The sequence below is a fragment of the Amblyomma maculatum genome, chromosome 11 (assembly GCF_055883805.1).
Source record: "Amblyomma maculatum isolate TAMU_Amacu chromosome 11, ASM5588380v1, whole genome shotgun sequence".
NCBI lineage: Eukaryota > Metazoa > Arthropoda > Arachnida > Ixodida > Ixodidae > Amblyomma > Amblyomma maculatum.
Window position 1 is genome coordinate 136,299,186 of NC_139354.1, and position 17,175 is coordinate 136,316,360.

The 17,175-nt window shown below is 45.2% G+C and overlaps 1 protein-coding gene across 1 annotated transcript in view; it reads left to right on the plus strand.

Moving 5' to 3' along the window:
- LOC146175040 (A disintegrin and metalloproteinase with thrombospondin motifs like) overlaps nucleotides 1–17,175 on the plus strand; it is a 95,168-nt gene that overhangs the window by 31,452 nt on the left and 46,541 nt on the right. The gene's annotated exons all lie outside the window — the stretch shown is intronic.

A 17,175-nucleotide genomic window follows, 5' to 3' on the forward strand; every position in this document is an offset into this window, starting at 1 on the left:
GATTCCAGTACCAGATATTGTTATATACTCTTGCACTAAAGGTTGCTTAGTAAAGCCCAGTGCTTCAACAGCCGCCATTACCGAATATCCTAGAGAGCTTTATCACCTTTATTTGCTATTCTGTATTTCCTCTACGTTTAGGTCAAAACGAACGTAACCGAGATCAACCTGCTTACGTGCCCTTAATCTCCGCTTTCTCCCCACCACGTCGTCTCTTAATAGACCGTCGGTGACGTCTTTTAATTATAGCTCCCTTCCCTAAACACAAGAAATACATTTAATTACGTAATGAACAAAGCTTGAAAGATTTTTCACGCTGCTTAACTTTTTATTTTCCCATAGACGCCATCGCGTTTCTCAATTGGCGATAAGGTATCTAGACAGTTCTCTACTTTCTTGCTTGCAAAAACGCCACATCTTCTCAGCATATATTTTCCTAATGTACTCAAATTTACTGCAGATTTATTGACAATATGTTGTACATATGATCATTACAATGTGCAAAAATAATGTAAATTTGTTTTAAAAGTATTGAAATGTTTGCATGTAGCAAGTTGGATTCCTGGAGAAATACCAACCCTTTACGACGTCCTATTATGCAGGGTAATAAAACAGAACTTTAGATATCGATACCTATGATGTTACCAGAAGGCACGCTTAACTTTTTCCTTTGTTAGTTCATCTTTCACAGCAATCAATCCACAATGGGCTGCTGGCGGCAGCAATAATCAAGCTAGTAACTCGTTTTTAAAAGCACATGTTTCACTTTTAACACAGCCTCCTCCATCATTTTTTTGTTATTATTATATTAATATTGCAGTGTACAGCAAACGTTTCTACGCATCCACATGAATGCTCGCTCCACACAGAGTTCCTCACCGCATCCTCATTCCCTTAACTGCCATCATGTCAGGGAAAATATCATTTTCCTGTAAAAACTCCTCTATGGCCACATTATGCGTCCTCAGCTCAATAAGTGCATTGTGCTGCGCGTTCCGCTAAAGACCAGGAGGGAATTCAGACCATTCAAGTTTATCCGCTTCTGCGTTCTTACTCCCTATGGACAGAATACAGAGGCTTTTAATAGTCCTTGTCCACATGTTGATGTCTTCGGAAACTCGCTTTCTTCCTTTTCATTGGAAGTTGGTAGCCTCCTATTATAAACTGTCCTTTTTATGACATACTACTTCCTCTTTCAAGTCATTTTGTATTTACTCGTGTTTTCGTCCTGCTTAATTTTGTATGCGTTCTCACGATTCTTTTAAACCTATTTCATTGATATTTTCACTTCAACACTGTGTATTCGTACCTGATACGTTTTATGGTTTTCAGTTATTGTATGTATCGTATTTGACTATTTTGTTCCCTGTTTTGGATCTGTTGCGTTACGTTTTTCAAGCCATCTCCCTGGTTGTTTTTATTCTGTACGAGACTAATTTTGTCTAAATTCCATTTACCGTGTCATTTTTTTCTTCTTTGTCTTCTGTTCCCGTCTGTTAAACTTGCGTGTGCATTTCTAATTCTCACCTGTGCTGCAGTACCATGCCAATATGGTTGTTGCTGCGCACATTACAATTAACATTGATTGATTGCATTGATTATTCTGGCGATACGTTCGCAAGCGTTTCGATAAATTGAATTCGCGTAATAACAGAAAAATTTGAAAATTTGGTCGGAAATTTTGGGATGTTGCCGACTGCTGTGCCCAACACTTTTCCTCCGTGTATACATCCCTTTATTGCGATTCCGTAGCCCTCCCAGCTGATGCACCCCCTAATTCCATTCTTCTTAACGGAAAGTTGAGAACTATGACTCTTAAGCGTGTGAGACCATTTTTATCTCCTGGACCTGATGGCATTCCAGCAGCCATGATTAAAGCCTTCGATATAGTATCTTTTTACCCATGTTACCCGCTATATATAATAACTGTTTCTGTGTAAATGGCACGCATGTTTCCTGTCTTCATGTCAGGAAATAATTATAATGCTTGAAATTATCGTCCCATTTCTCTTCTGTGTGCTATCTTCAAGCTTTTTGAATTGCTTTGCACAGCGTACTTTCCTTTTGTCTGAAACAAGTCATCATACCCTATCAACATATCTTTTATATCGGATCGCTCTCCTTCAACCAACCTAGTCACGCTTATGACATATGCCTCTGCAGCAGTCCTTCAGACAGGTCATGTTGGTGCTGTGTACTGTGATTTGAGCAAAGCTTTCTATGATTTTACTCACTCATTACTTCCTGAAAAGCTTCTAATCTCTTGCGTCGAAGTCTCAATCGTAGCCCTCCAACGTAGCTATCTCCTTGATCGCTCCTGCTTTGTCAGTGTCAATGAACAGACTTTCGTTTGTCCTGCAACCAGTTGTGTTCCTCAAGGACCAGCATTAGACTCGTTTTTCTTTCCTGTTTTCATTAATGACGTTTCGTCCGTCGTCAAGAAATCTGCTTGTCTCCCTTATGCAGGCATAATAAAAATATTTAACGCCATTCATTCTTTTCAAGATTGCTTGTCTTCGCAATAGGACATATCTGCTTTCTCTAATTGGTTCACGAGGAGTGGGCTTACTCTCAATTCTTCCAAAACTAAGGTTTTCTCATTTACTCGTACAACGCAACGTTCATTACCGTTATTCTGTGAATTTTACGGTGTTCTCCAGGGCTGAGGAAATAAGGACATCGGTGTACTTTTCGACCTTACCTTAACCTTCTCACCTCATAGTCAGCGCATTCCTTTGCGAGTTAGCCACCCACTCGAATTCTTCTATCGGCTTTCTCGAGAGTTCCGTACTCCATTTCTTTCTTTAAAATTGTACTTGTCCGTGCGCTGGCCGCTCTTCGAATATGCATCTGGAATATGCAAAATGAAATGTATGCGCTAAGGGACGAGGCGGGGAACGTCCTCACGGATATGTATAAGATAGTCAAAGGAGCTGAGGAGTTCTATACTCATCCATACATTAGCCAATTTAATCAGGATAATAATGAAATTGTCAGTAGGAAAAAGTAGTCTGATGTTCCGCTAGTGACGAAGTACGATGTTAACAAAACTTAAGAAACTATGAAACGGGGGAAAGCAGCTAGCTGTAGAGAATCAGGTAGCTGCGGATTTGTGGAAGGATGGAGGGATATCGTGCTTGGAAAACTGGCCACCCTGTATACGCAAAGCCTGGTGTCATCGATGGTACCGGAGCCATGGAAGAACGCAAATATATTTTAAATTACAAAAAAGGGGACGCTAGGCACTTAAAAAATTGTGTTTCAATCAGCTTACCATCTGTTACGTAAAAGCTATTCACTGCGGCAACCGCTAATGGAACCAAGACAACCTTAGACTTCAATCAAGCAAACAATCAGGCAGGTTTTCGGAAAGGCACTCTGCTATCGATCATATCCATACCGTCAACCAGATGATATAAAAATGCTCGGAATATAACGTGCTCTTATACATAGCATTTACTGATTGCAAAAAAGCATTTGACTCAGTAGGAACGTCGGCGTCGCGCCGTCGTTGCGACATCATGGTGTAGACGAGCTGAATGTGAACGTACTGAAAGTTGTAATTAGTGGCTGCACAGCAACCATAGTTCTGCATATAGGAAATAGCAAGATTCTTGTAAACAGAGGTGTTTGACAAGGAGACACAATCTCCCCAGCACTATTCACAGCTTGCTTAGCGGAATTGGTCAGAGACTTAAAATGGGAGTAGTTAGGAATTAGGGTTGATGAAGAATACCTCAGTTATCAGCTGTTCGCTAATGACATTGCCTTGATTAGTGACTCAGAGTATCAACTGCAAAAAACATAATAACGTCATACACAGGAAAAGCAGATAGCTAGGCTTGAAGAGGAATATCCAGACGACTAAGGTAATGTTTAACAGTCTCGGGATGGAATAGCAGTTTACGTTAGGTAGCGAAGCACTGGAAGTAGAGGGCGAATATGTGTACTTATGGCAGGTAGCCACCGCAGATTCGGACTATGAAAGAAAAATAAGGAGAATAACATTAGGTTGGAGTGCATTAGACAAGTACTCGTAGGTTATGACTAGCAGCTTACTAGTATCGCTCAACAGGAAAGTATACAACAGTTACGTCTTACCTGCACGGCCCTATGGCGCTTAAACCTGGAGGCTAAAGAAAAGGGTTCTATTAAGTTGAGGACGACACAGAGGTCTATTGAACAGAAAATGGTTGGGGTAACGTTAATAGATAGGAAGCGTACAGAGTGTGTCAGAGAAATAACTCAAGCTAATGAAATTCTAGTGGAAATCAAGAACTGGGCATGAGCAGGACATGTAGGGCGAAGAAAAAATACCCGATGGTCGTTTAAGATAACTGGATTCCAGGAAAGGAAAATGTAGCAGAGAGTGGCAGAAAGGTAGGTGGGCAAATGAGGTTCAGTAGTTAACAGGACTCAAGTGTATGCAACTAACATCGGACCGAGTTAAATGGGAGAATATGGAAGCGGCCTTTGTCCTGCATTGGGTATAATTCCACTGGTTATGATGATGATGATGTAGTGCGCTTCCTGTACGGGCTGCCGTATCATCCTGTAAACCTTACTCAGTTGCTCGCGCTCAATCCCTTACTTAACGAAGCCGAACTCATCGCCACGGGACTTGCGATTGATTTTGATCGAAAACATCTTTATTTATTCAGTATTCTCAGAATATGTAGGTGGGCCGCCTAGTCCGGTAGTCCATTGGCTGCTGCTGCTGCGCTGGCCCTCCCCACCAGCCAGTGCTGACGGTCAGGATCATCGCTGAGCAGAATAGCCTCCCACTGCTTCTCCGAGGGGTTGGGAATGGGGTCAACTAAGGGATTAAATTGGCATGCCCACACCATATGGTAGAGGTTAGCTACCTCTCCACAGTGTGGGCACTGCGGAGAGTATAGTGTAGGGTACCACATTTGTAATTTAGCTGGTGTTGGCTATGTGTTGGTTTGTAGTCTCCTAAGGATGTTCTCTTCTAACTTATTGAGGGATTTGTGTGGTGTTGGGTACTCCTTTCTGGCTGTTCTGTATGGTGCGAGATTGTCAGCATACACTGCTAGACCTATCAGGTCACGGCACCCTTCATGGTCATCAGGGGGAGACGCCCGGTATAGAAGAGCTCGGGCATGCCTGTGAGCGGCTTCGTTTCCTCCTGGTAGTTCCAGGTGACCGGGAAACCAGATGATTGATGCTTGGTTGGGTGGGTGCTTAGTTAGCAATGACAACCCTGACTTATGAATTAATCCGTAATTGAAGTTACGACAGGCGTTCTGGGAATCAGTGAACACAACGGCGTTGGGGTTAGATGCTACAGCTAATGCAACAGCTGCCTCCTCTGCGTGAGTGGGGTTAGATGTTTTCACCAAGGCGCAGTTCACCATGGACCCCGCAGGCGTTGAGACTACAATAGTCATGACTCCATTCTGTGGTCCTGCTGCGTCCACGTAAAGGGTGTTAATCTGCTTGTCCCATTTCTTCTGCAGGGCTTCCCCACTTGCTATCCTCCTCTCGATGTTATATCCGGGATGCATATTCCGCGGAATGGGGTACACGTTGATGCGTCTTCTCACATCGCGTGGGACCTCTTCCCTTTGGTCAATTGTATAGGGCTGATTAACATGGATCTTCTCGAGCAGTTCTCTGCCGGGTGTTGTAAGTGCGAGCCTATTGAGTTGTGAGAGCCATTGTGCTTCCCACATTTCTTCGAGGGTATTATGTACTCCTAGAGATATGAGCTTGGCCGTTGGCGTGGAGTTCGGTAGCCCCAGGGCCGTCTTGTAGGCTTTCCTGATGAGTGTTTCCCGCTTTTCAATTTCCGACCTGGAGAGGTTAAGGAATGCCGTCCCGTACATTATCCGCGAGATCACGAAAGCTTGCACTAAGCGGATGGTGTCCCTTTCCTTCATGCTATGGTGTTTATTTCGGATACGATGTATCATCCGGAGGATTTGCTCGGTGGATGTTGTAAGCTTCTTCATTGTGGTGGCGTTCTGTCGCCCCTGCGGGATATACTGCCCTAGGATCTTGATCTCCGTGGGTTTCTGTACTGGGTGGCTCTCTATATACACCGAGATGTTCTGTGCTAGGGGTGTCCTCGGGTTCTTCAGAATTAGCAACTCGGACTTTTCCGGCATACACTGGAGGCCTCTCTCCCTGGCGTACCGGGCCACCGTGTCCGCTGCTGCTTGAAGACGCTCCTCGATCTCGGCGTCACTCCCCGAGTTGCACCAGACAGTGATATCATCCGCATACAATGTGTGTTTGATGCCGGGAATTTCGGAAAGAAGGCCTGGTAGATCTTTCATAGCTAAGTTGAACAAGAGGGGTGACAGTACCGCCCCTTGCGGAGTTCCCCTCGGGCCTAGAGTGATGAGATCTGATTTTATTCCACCAAAGTTTATAGTGGCTTGCCTGGCTGATAAGAAGTTTTTGATATAGTTGTAGGTTCTTGCGCCACAGTTGGTATCGGCGAGGCTTTGCAGGATATTTTTATGTAGAACGTTATCGAACGCTCCTTTCAAATCAAGTGCCAGGATGGCCCTTGTCTGTGCCTTGGGAGGTGTCTCAAGGAGGTCTTTGTACAAGTACAACAGGGCGTCCTGTGTTGATAGGTGTGGGCGAAAGCCGAATTGAGTGTTAGGTAGGAGGTTGTTATCTTCTAAGTATCTACTCAGTCTCGTGTTGATGACCCTCTCTATGAGTTTCCCCAAACACGAGGTCAGCGATATCAGTCTTAGATTATCCAGTTTAAGGGGTTTGTTCGGCTTCGGAATGAACCGAACCTCGGCTGTCTTCCAGGATATTGGTAACGTTCCTGTAGCCCAATGCTGCTCGTTGAAGCATTCCACCAGCGAGGTGATGGTGTCATCGCTGAGGTTAAATAAGAGCTTCGCTGTTATCTGATCTGGACCTGGAGCTGCATTTTTTCTCATGGCCGCGATTTCTGCTTTGATTTCTTCTTTCGTGAGTGGGATGTCCAGCTCGGGATTCGGCAGCCCAGAATACTCCGGCTGTTCCACGAGTTGGTCCGTGCACAGATACCTGGTCTTGAGCTTTTCCATCAACTCTGTGTCCGTACCCGGGGTGGCGTGTACGATCTTCGTGAGCCTGTCTTTAGTAGCCGACTTGCTGCTGCTGGGGTCGATTAGGACACGTAGGAGCTTCCAAGTCTTTGACACCCCTAGCTTCCCCTGAATACCATCACAGAGCGAATTCCAGTTCTGCCTGGCTAAGGATATGGCATAGGATTCTGCCTGTTTGTTTATCTCCTCTATTTTTTTCTTGAGTTTGCAGTTAAGCCGCTGTCTGCGCCATCTCTTTATCAATGAGTGCCTCGCTTCCCATAAATGTAGAAGGTGCGGATCGACCGCTGGGCAGTCCTCTGTCGTGCAGACCTCTTTTGTAAACGCTTTCAAAGTGTGCACCTCATCTTGAACCCATTCCTCTAGGTTGGTAATAGGGTTTGCAGGAGATGTCTGGGCCTTTCTCCACCTGTCCGAGTTCGTAACTCTTGCGATACCTATTTTGCGCTTGCACGCATTTGTGCTTATCTCCAGAGAGAGTATGAAGTGATCGCTTCCCAGGTGCTGTTCGGTATTCTTCCAAATGGTCTTTGTATGTTCTTGGTGAACGTCAGGTCAGGACACGTATCTCTACTGACACTGTTTCCCAGCCTCGTAGGGTAAGTGGGATCGGTGAGGGTCGATAACCCTTCTTGCGTCACTACTTCCAGTTTTCAGCCTTTTGGTGTCGCTGCCGGGTAGCCCCATGAAGGGTGTGGTGCGTTGAAGTCGCCCCCAATCACGCAGGGGGAATGGCCCACTAAGGTCAGAAATTACTTTATGAGGGAACCCAATTTTGCGTGCCTGTCTTTAGGAGGGCTGTATACATTCAATACGTGCGTGCTTGCCGCTCCTCTCTGGAGAGGAAGAATAGTTATATAGCAGTGCGCAATATCCGGCTCGAAATGGTCGTGCAATATGGCAGTGTATAATTTGTGCACTAACGTGGCAGTTAACTGGTCGTGCTGGTAAGTGACATAGTTTTGGGGTTTAATAGGTATTAGGTGGGGTTCTTGAATTAGGATAGCTGCCGCTGGGTCAGACTCCTGAGATATAAGTAGATTTAGAGCAGCCTGCTTTCTCCTGTATCCCCGGCAGTTCCACTGCCATATCTTTACTCTAGGTTTGGCTGGCATGTTGAATCCGTATCGGATGGCTCGTCCACTTGCATTGTGCGAGCGAATTTCGACTTATGTCTTTTATACGCATGTTCCTTCCGAAGTGCAGAAATTGCCGTCTCCGTGTATCGTCGGTTGTTTGCAATCTGCTCTCGAATTTCTTGGAATTGGGCGTTCACGTAAATTGGAAAAGCTTGAAACTCCTCCTTGAAGGACCTCAGTTCTTGGATAATTTGTTGATAGACCTCGCCTAAGGCGGGCTGGGAGCTAGGTACTACCTGCTGTTTTTGATTTTGAGGAGTCGGCTGAGTTACCGGGGTTATTGCGTTAGTAGTAGCTCGCTTAAGCTCTTGGCTTTGGATTGTTAAAGCACTGACTTGTTTTTTCAGACTTTCTATCTCTTTTTTGAGTGCTTCCAACTCCGTGTTATTCTGAGGGGAGGACGAGGGGAGGGGAGGCCACTCTGCAAAGCTCACCTTCGAATCTGAAAGCTGACCCGAGGACGTCTTCTTCGGCGCCCCGGTGGTCTTGAGGAGGTTCTCCTTCCCTTGTTCTTTACCCGCCTCCACGTGACTGGCGTTCTGGGTGGAGCCTGTTGCCCGGCGTCTTGAGCTGTAACGGCCGCGGGAGGCGGAACGAGAGCGGGAGACTGATGACGACGCTCATCTGTGTCGCTGTGCAGGCTGTTGTTGTTGTTGTTGTTGTTGTCCAAATAACTTATGGCACATAACCACAGAGGGGGATCGGCCAAGAATTGGGTAACAAAGATTTTTTTTTATATACTTGCATAAAAAATGATTTGAGGGGTAGAGCAAAGGAAACAAAACGGGAAATAAGTGAAATATAAAATGAAAAGTGGTAACACTCACGGGAGATTGGCATTACAATTGTAGAACAAGTGATGTTTAAATATTTAGCAAGGCAAACGATTTGAGTCCAGTAAAAAATTTTGCATGGCGGTAAACACAGACCTGCGACTGTGCCCAAGGATGGTGGCGCCAAATGATAACAATGTCGGGCTGCTTAAACTACGGCCAAGCTGTTGCAATGGCCTTTCCATCAACTGTTTTCTCAGCGTAGTAAAGCGGCGGCAAAACAATAAAAAGTGATCTAATGTTTCTTGTTCACCGCAAAATGCGCAGACGGGAGATAGTGCCAAACCAGACCTGTAAAGATAGAAATTTAAAGGTGGGATACGGCATCGCAGCCTTGTTAGTGAAATCTCAAGTTGCCGTGAATGACATAATTTTCTATTCCAAGAATAATTTAGATGCAGGTAGTCATCAGATCTTAAAAGATGTCCATTTTTCATATTTAATAGGACGTTTCTTCGAAACCTCGCTGCGGTGATGTACGCGGTCGCCGGAAGGATAGATAATACGGGGCCATTAAGGGACTCTTTTGCCAAATTGTCAGCATATTCATTTAAAGTCACATTGATGTGGCCTGGTACCCATACCATATGTACAATTTTCAAATGTCTAGGGATCAGGGAGACAAAAGTTTTTACTATTGCAGAATCCACCGACAAAGAGAGAGATGAACACAAGGATAGAGAGTCGGGAATTAGAGCCACTTTAGAAAAAGAGGAGTCTAATTTCCGTAAAGCGAGTACCACCGCCAGAAACTCCGCTTCAAAAATTGGGGTAAAGTCCGGAAGCCGGACAGAAAAAGACCAGTCTAAATGTGGACAATATATACCCACACCCGCCTTTTCATTACTTTGAGATGCGTCAGTAGCTAAAACTAAACCAGCAAAATAGCTTTTTAAATGATCTTCTAATAATCCGTTTAGAATAACGGATGATATGTTTTTAGCATTATTCGAGAATATGTCGTCAAAGACAATTTCAATGGATGAACCGATGGTTTGTATGGGTAGAATACTAGGAAGGGAAACATTTAAAGGGTCCAGCAAATTTTTGACCATAACAACCTGCGGGGTGTGAAATTTAGGCCAATGGACACCGAAAAAGGAGGTCGGTTGACAGCAAAAAATAGACATAGATCGGTGAAACTCTGATTCATATATCCTTAAGTACGTCTGAACGGTTACAATTTGTAATCTTTATATCAAGGGTGGAATCCGGGCTTCAAGGTAGAGCAAATTTTTGGCAACAAATTTTAAAAGTCCAAGACATAATCGAAGCGCTTCTCGCCCCAAGAGAACAAGCGGTCGAATTTTATAAGCTGCTGATCCAGAAAACAGGATTGAACCGAACTCTGAAATTGGACGCACATACATAACATAAATAATTAAAAGGACATATCTCCGCAATCCAGACCTGGGACAACCAATTCGGCGCAACATGCCCACGGCCCGAGCCCCTTTCGTAGGAATATGATTAATGTGGGGCTGCCATGAAAGATTATCATCATACGTGACCCCTAAATACTTTATTGCTTCTGCAGGCTGCTTCTTCTGCCATGGCCTGCTCCTATCTTCTTCATCTTCAAGTTTCGTTGTTGATGCCGCGTTTGATGACGCGGCACTAGCGTTCTTGTTCAGCGGTCTCTGGAATTTCTCCTTGCAGTCTCTTGCATAAATCTTGTGCGGGCCCTTGCACAGCGCGCAAACGGGTGTGCACTCGTGCGTCTCATCTGGACTCGGCGTTCCACAGGTTTGGCAAGCAGCCCCCTTGGGTTTCGGGCAGACATCTGCTCGGTGACCTGGCTTTCCACAGTTGATACAAGCCGCCCTTGTTTTGCGGTAGATGTAGCAGCGGTGCTCTGACCACCCGTAGTTGACCGTGAAGGGAACCTTCTTCCCGGCGAAGGCGATGACTGCCGACGTAGTCTTGCCCAGTCGACGCGCTCCCAGGATGGTATGGCTGGGTGAGGACACGTCTTGGAAGATAGAGTCATCACTCACTTCAGGCTTGATATTATGTATGACACCCCTGCAGACATCCTCTGGCAAGGCAACATAGGCGGTGACCGTTATACTCTTGCCGTCGAGGTGCAGACAATTAAGCTTGGTGAGGCGGAACGCGTCTTCCTCACAGTGAGTACACACCATTATAATGTTCTGCTGGCTAACAACGCGCAGCGTTGGCTTTTCTTGTAGAGGGGTGTTGAGGGCTGCTTGGATCCCTAATTCGAGATCGTAGGAGCGTGGAGCCACAGATTGCAGATCCACCGTGGTTTAAGGTCGGATGATGACTTTGTATGGAATTGCGAAGTACACATGCCTCAATGCGCTCGAGAGCTGCAGCAAGCTCAACGGCCAGTCAGAGCTCATATACATGCGTACCCGCACATAGGAGGCGATACTCCGCGGCACAAATGCCCGGCAGTACACACTCTTGCTCCTTGGGCACGATGTTCACGCACTGCCCATTTTGGCCAGGAAGACCCCGCCATAAGGAAGCATGCTACTCATATAAGGGAAGCCATTCACGCTTCATATAAATGCTCCTCAGCGAATTCGGCGTTAGAGACATGCTAGGCTACGAGCGCACCGCCTGAAACTGAACGTGTAGTGTACACGGACGATGCACTTTCTGCGGACTACAATAGTCACACTTGTAAAGCCACTGATTATGAGACAGCCGGAAATCAGGGCCGATACTAATATACATCTACAAAAATTCCATCCAGTACCCGAGAAAAAACAATGGCCAGATTGGACTATTTTAATCAACTCCCGCATCTTCGTCTAGAATGTACCCCATTCTCCATTATGTGTATAGTCTCAAACTGCCTATCGGCACGAGCCATTGTTTTTTATGCGTACCCTGTACTGCAGATGATCAGCATAATGCCGACGTTTTCCACGATCGTGGTCAGCATGTTAGCATCAATTGATTTCCTTTGCATTGCGGTATCCCTGGAAATGAGAAGGCTCATAGACTAGCACTCGCTTATCTCTCTGTCGTAATGGCCAGAGCTTAGGGTTGTTTCTCCTTCCTTCGCTACAACACCTTGTGGTAGCATATTCAATCGCGGACAGATTTTCGACCAAAGTATATCGTTCCACCTACCTCACAGCAGTAGGTAACCTATACCTGCACTGCCTCGAAGGTATTTAGGAGGCGAGAATCGGTCCTTCTGTGGAGGATACAAACAGCCACTGAATTTTCAAGCTTTCCCTGCTGAACCATTTTTCGGGGGATGACACATGGGCCTCTGTATCTGGTTCCTCCCCATGTGCAACTCCAGTGCGGATATCAACTACCTGTTAAGCAAATTCCGCTCTTCATACGACTTTTGTTTCGTTCCCTGGACACCATTAAACGGGGACCATGCAATTCTCTCTGGACCCGGGCCTGCCCTAATCCATTGCCTCAAAATCCGTGCCATCGACCTTTGGCGGTCACTCCTGTTTATCCAAGACTCGGAGGCACCGCTGGTTGGCGATCGGCTGCACTCCGCCGAGATCCATGCAGTACCCGCTTAGCTGCCCCTAGGACGTCCGTCAATAAAACGGAGGCAGCCTTACCCTTTCCCCTCTACAACTCCCTCCTCCTTGGCACCGCAGCGCCTCCAGTGCCTTTTATTGTAGAATAAGCATGCTTTCAATCAATCAATCCCGGAATAGTGGCGCAACGAGGACAACACGAAGAGAGAAAGCACAACACAGGCGCACACTGCGAACTGCAATACAATCAAAGGAACCCACACTTCCTCTTTCACACACAAGCACAACTTCCTCCTTCGTTCTTTTGATTGCACTGCAGTTACTAGTGTGCGCCTGTATTGTGTTTTCTCTCTTGGTGTTGTCCTCTTTGCCACGCAGTATCGGGTTTCATGCGCCAAGTAGCCCCACAAGCTGTTATTCTGAGAACATTAAAATGGCCTTCGCAAGCTCAACCTGGAGTAGAGAAAGCTACTCATAATACTACGGCGACATGTTCAGCATGGATACGCGTGCAGCTCGTGGTACGGCAGGTTTCACGCTTTGTACCATCTTCTTAAGCCTGGTCGTCTTTCACCGAATGCCCTATTAACATGCAGTCTTTTTACCTTTTTTGCTCACCACATAAAATAGCCAGTTTACTCCATCATTATAACGCATCAGAGCTTTGAGGTACATCTAAGAATGCCCTAATTTACCATTTGGTGGCTGTTTTGTCGTCATCTTAGAGCACATGTTTTTCTTCCTACATACAGGGTTATCTGGTGCAGTACTGCCTGTCATAATACATCGTTTACTTTCAGTTGCTCCCAGCAGATCACCGGCGGCGGTATTTAACTTCTTACTACACCTTTTTATGCGCACACACTCAAATAAGCATCGCTGCTGTTATGCAACTATCGATGTATGTTCGGCGGGAGACGACTTCTTTCTGTTGTGCTCGAGCATACTTTTCATGTTCCTGGAGAAAGACTGATTTATTTCTTGCACTTTCGCAGTGGAGGCTCCTCATCAGCTTTAGATATGAACGTGCAACGTAAGATTAGACGAGCTACAGTGATTGTTGTTTCTAATTAATGTATTCACGCAAGGGAGTCGTTAGAGTTTGATATTGAAAACTGTTTTGAATAGGTTTTACTTCATTAATCTCTCAAAATGCTTCGTTGTTTTTTCAATTCTTTGTGCAATTGAGCTGGGACACCACATGCGTGTATTGAAATTGGTCTTTGCAACCATCCATCAAACAATCCTGATTACACCACATAAAACCCCTATACAATAATGCAGAGGACCTATGTATCTGGCCACGGGACAATACAGCACCTATGCACAGCTCCGATATCTCCTAAATTATATCACGTATGTATATACAGGAGTTACACGAGCCTCTTAAGAATACAGGAACTATATGCGTCCACCTATTAGTCCGAGATGCTCTTTTTTTTGTCTTTTATATTCAATATCGCCTTCTAAACACTCCCATATTATCTCATTTAGGACCTATAAAATCGCATTTTTTTAGTAGGGTAATGTTACTCAGAATTAGCTGTAAGGTTTGACATTGAGGCTGTACTGAAAGTGAAACGTAAGCAGTCCGCCGGTGGGGGTGGTAAAACTATTATCCAACAGACACAGCATAGGCTTCAGCCTACTGACTAGGTAGCAACCTGGAGTCCTTGGACACGGGTGGCGTGTTCAGCCAGCCTGAATAAACCTAGCTTATGTAGGGCAATTTGGGCCAGTTTGTAACCATTCAGCGCATCGAACAGCTCGAGAAAATGCAGGGACTGAACAAAGGACGACTCGTATGGTGCCACCCTTTCTTCAGTCCCCGTGTGTTCTTCCGCCGTTCGATGTGATAAACCTAGCTGAATTTCAGTATGCGAGCTTAGCAGTAGTCTGCTCAAATTCTCGTTTTTGTCTCTTAGCTATAACTTAGATTTCGGGCACGCCCATGTCGCGTAATTCCGTCTCCTCAACGGTAGGGTCCCGCAACTTCTTTCTCCTCACTGGTTGCTTCACAGTGGGTTAAACAGCGATTGTTACCGAGAGGCGTCTCGGAACACAACCTAAAGATCACATACACTCACTAAAGGCAGGAAATGATCACGGTGAAAATAATTAAATGGTGTTACCGTTGTCATGCAGTGGCGTTGTGTCTGTGTTCACGGCTGGTTTTGTGGCTATTAAGAATTAAAAACATTCCATGATGCAACCTAAACGGGAACACGCCCCAGGCGAGGTCTTTGTAGCTTTATTATTGTTGCAATAAAAATAAATCAGAAAAAAGTTGCACTTAGAGGATTCGAACAGATGTTTCATTCGTTCAGTGGTCAGCTATGTAGCGTCAATCCATTGCGCCCCTGAAGCGTTCTTTTATTTGTTTAATCCTTAACAGGAAATAAAGAAACAAATTTGCACCAATGAAGCAACGAGTACGGCAGTCTTTAAATGCCCTCTTGTTCATTTTTACAATATTTCCGCTCTCTGTCGCCGGGCGCTGCTCAGAGGCCCCTACCACTGAGAGAACGGAATCACGCGTCCAGCTTCGTATGTACCAGATCCTCCTTATCTCGCGATTGCTTGCATCTGTCTGAAAATTGTTAGATACCACTTTTTAAGGTAGGTCTGATTCGGAAAAGTGTTTTTAAGGGACTCCAGATGCTTTCCTGGCTCTTAGCTTTCTATCTGCCGGTGGGAACGCTGCTCTGCTTAGACGATAATGCCCATCAATATCTGCATAGCTTACGTGCCTGTCCAAGCTGTGTGTACTGAGAATAAGAGCCTACCCGGAAGGTAAGACCAGAGTCGAGCTCATGAGGCCCTTCATTATCGCTGAGCTGAGAATTGGCTCATCGAATATTAGGTCTATTATTCTGTTGTCCCGAAATATTTCCATATGATTTAGAGAGACCGTTCCTTTGAGAAGATCGCCTTATGAAATTTTGCAATCATTTCTGACTGTAATAGCAATTGTGTCTGCTGTATAGTGGGCAATGGCCGCCTTTTCAAACGTGTAAGCTACGTTCGTCCTAACCGAGCCATTTGTTCTTAGGTTTTCTTGATCACCTCTTAACACCGCAATCATAACATGCTTGACCCCCTACTCGGTGTCGTCGACATAGACTACGTCCTGTCTTCCCTAATATAGCGTCTGCGAGTTTTCGCCATTTCCTTTCTTCTTTTCTTGCAGTTCTATGGGTTCGCATTTTATGTTATAGGAGTGGGGGGGGGGGGGGGGGGATTTTTAGTTGCTTCCTGACTTCAGTCTGGACATCCGTCTTGTGATGCTAGTGACATTCATATATCGTACCTAGCCTCAGAATTATCAAGATACTTTGTTGGGCGAGTTGGTAAACATCCATATAGACAAACAGGACGCTGTACTAACAGGAGATTACTGGAACACCGGAACAGCTTGGAAAGTGGCAAGGACAACACATTTCTGGTCTCAAATTGTCATTCATGTGAAACAATGAAGAAGGAGAAGAAGTGTACTCCCATGTTTAACCAGGTTAGGATTTTGTATCGCCGCAAAGAAAAGTTGACGAAATAGCTGTAGCCTATTTTATTTCTAGGGACCATAACTGTGTCAGCAAGACTTCTCTTGCTCTTCTTTTTTGAGTGATTTTTTGTGTAGCAGGTGAACCCAGAGTCTGTTTCACGTGATTGCTTCGTTTTCTTCATATTTGTTATTATCTGGGCCTTGGAGTAAAGGCTTAGGCTGAGTTCTGAGTCAGCGCTTGTACTGTGGCTTCCTTGCATATTGTCCTGTGTCTTTCTGTTCGCGCTGTTTAAATTAACAATGGATCTCAGAATCATACTCCGTCCACTCCAGGTCGTTCATAGTGGGAGACTTGGTTAGCCTTGACCACTTCTGCCAGCATACCGTGCTTTCAAAGCGTTATTCACCGGTCCGTAGACATGATTATAGAAAGGCCAAGAGGTGTTTCTATGCTATTTCCGATGATGCCTTCAATCAGCGTTCTCGCAGTTAGCTAGGTGTCAATACGGGGCAGCTTTGGCGTCCTTTCTGTACTAGGCTTGTACCAGCCTTAGAAACCTTAGGAGCGGTGCGTCTAATTAGAGGTATTGTTTATTGAGCCTAGCGCTCAAGTTTCCCTATACCTTCTCCGTTATGACAATTTTCCTGTCGCCACGTGCCTAGAATCTTTATCTTGTCTACTCAAGGGGTGGGAAGTCACCGGTAAACAACCTTGCATTAGGTAGCGGTGTAGCTCTAGTATTTTATGCCACTTTCTTCGGGCTTGCATTTTTTGAGCTACATAAACCTTTTTTCGCTCACATTCAGCATTCTTACTACCAAAGGGGCAAGTTTTTATCATTTACTGAAAGGAGTGATGGAAATTGCCTAACAGGGAGAAAAGAGGCTGGCAAAGCGACGAAGCAAGGCGGCGACGAAGGTGCGACAAGTACAACAACAAAGAAACGATTAGGTGTCATCCACGACTACTAGTGCTTTCGTTTTCTGTATCCTGGTTTAGCTGAGTTAAGCAACTGCATTTTTTTTTTCTAGAGACAGCATTATATCGCGAACTTCTCAGCTGACAACGTTATTGTTAAAATGAAATGCAAACAATGTGCATTTAAACGCTGCTTCAATAGCCTGTCTTCTTTACGT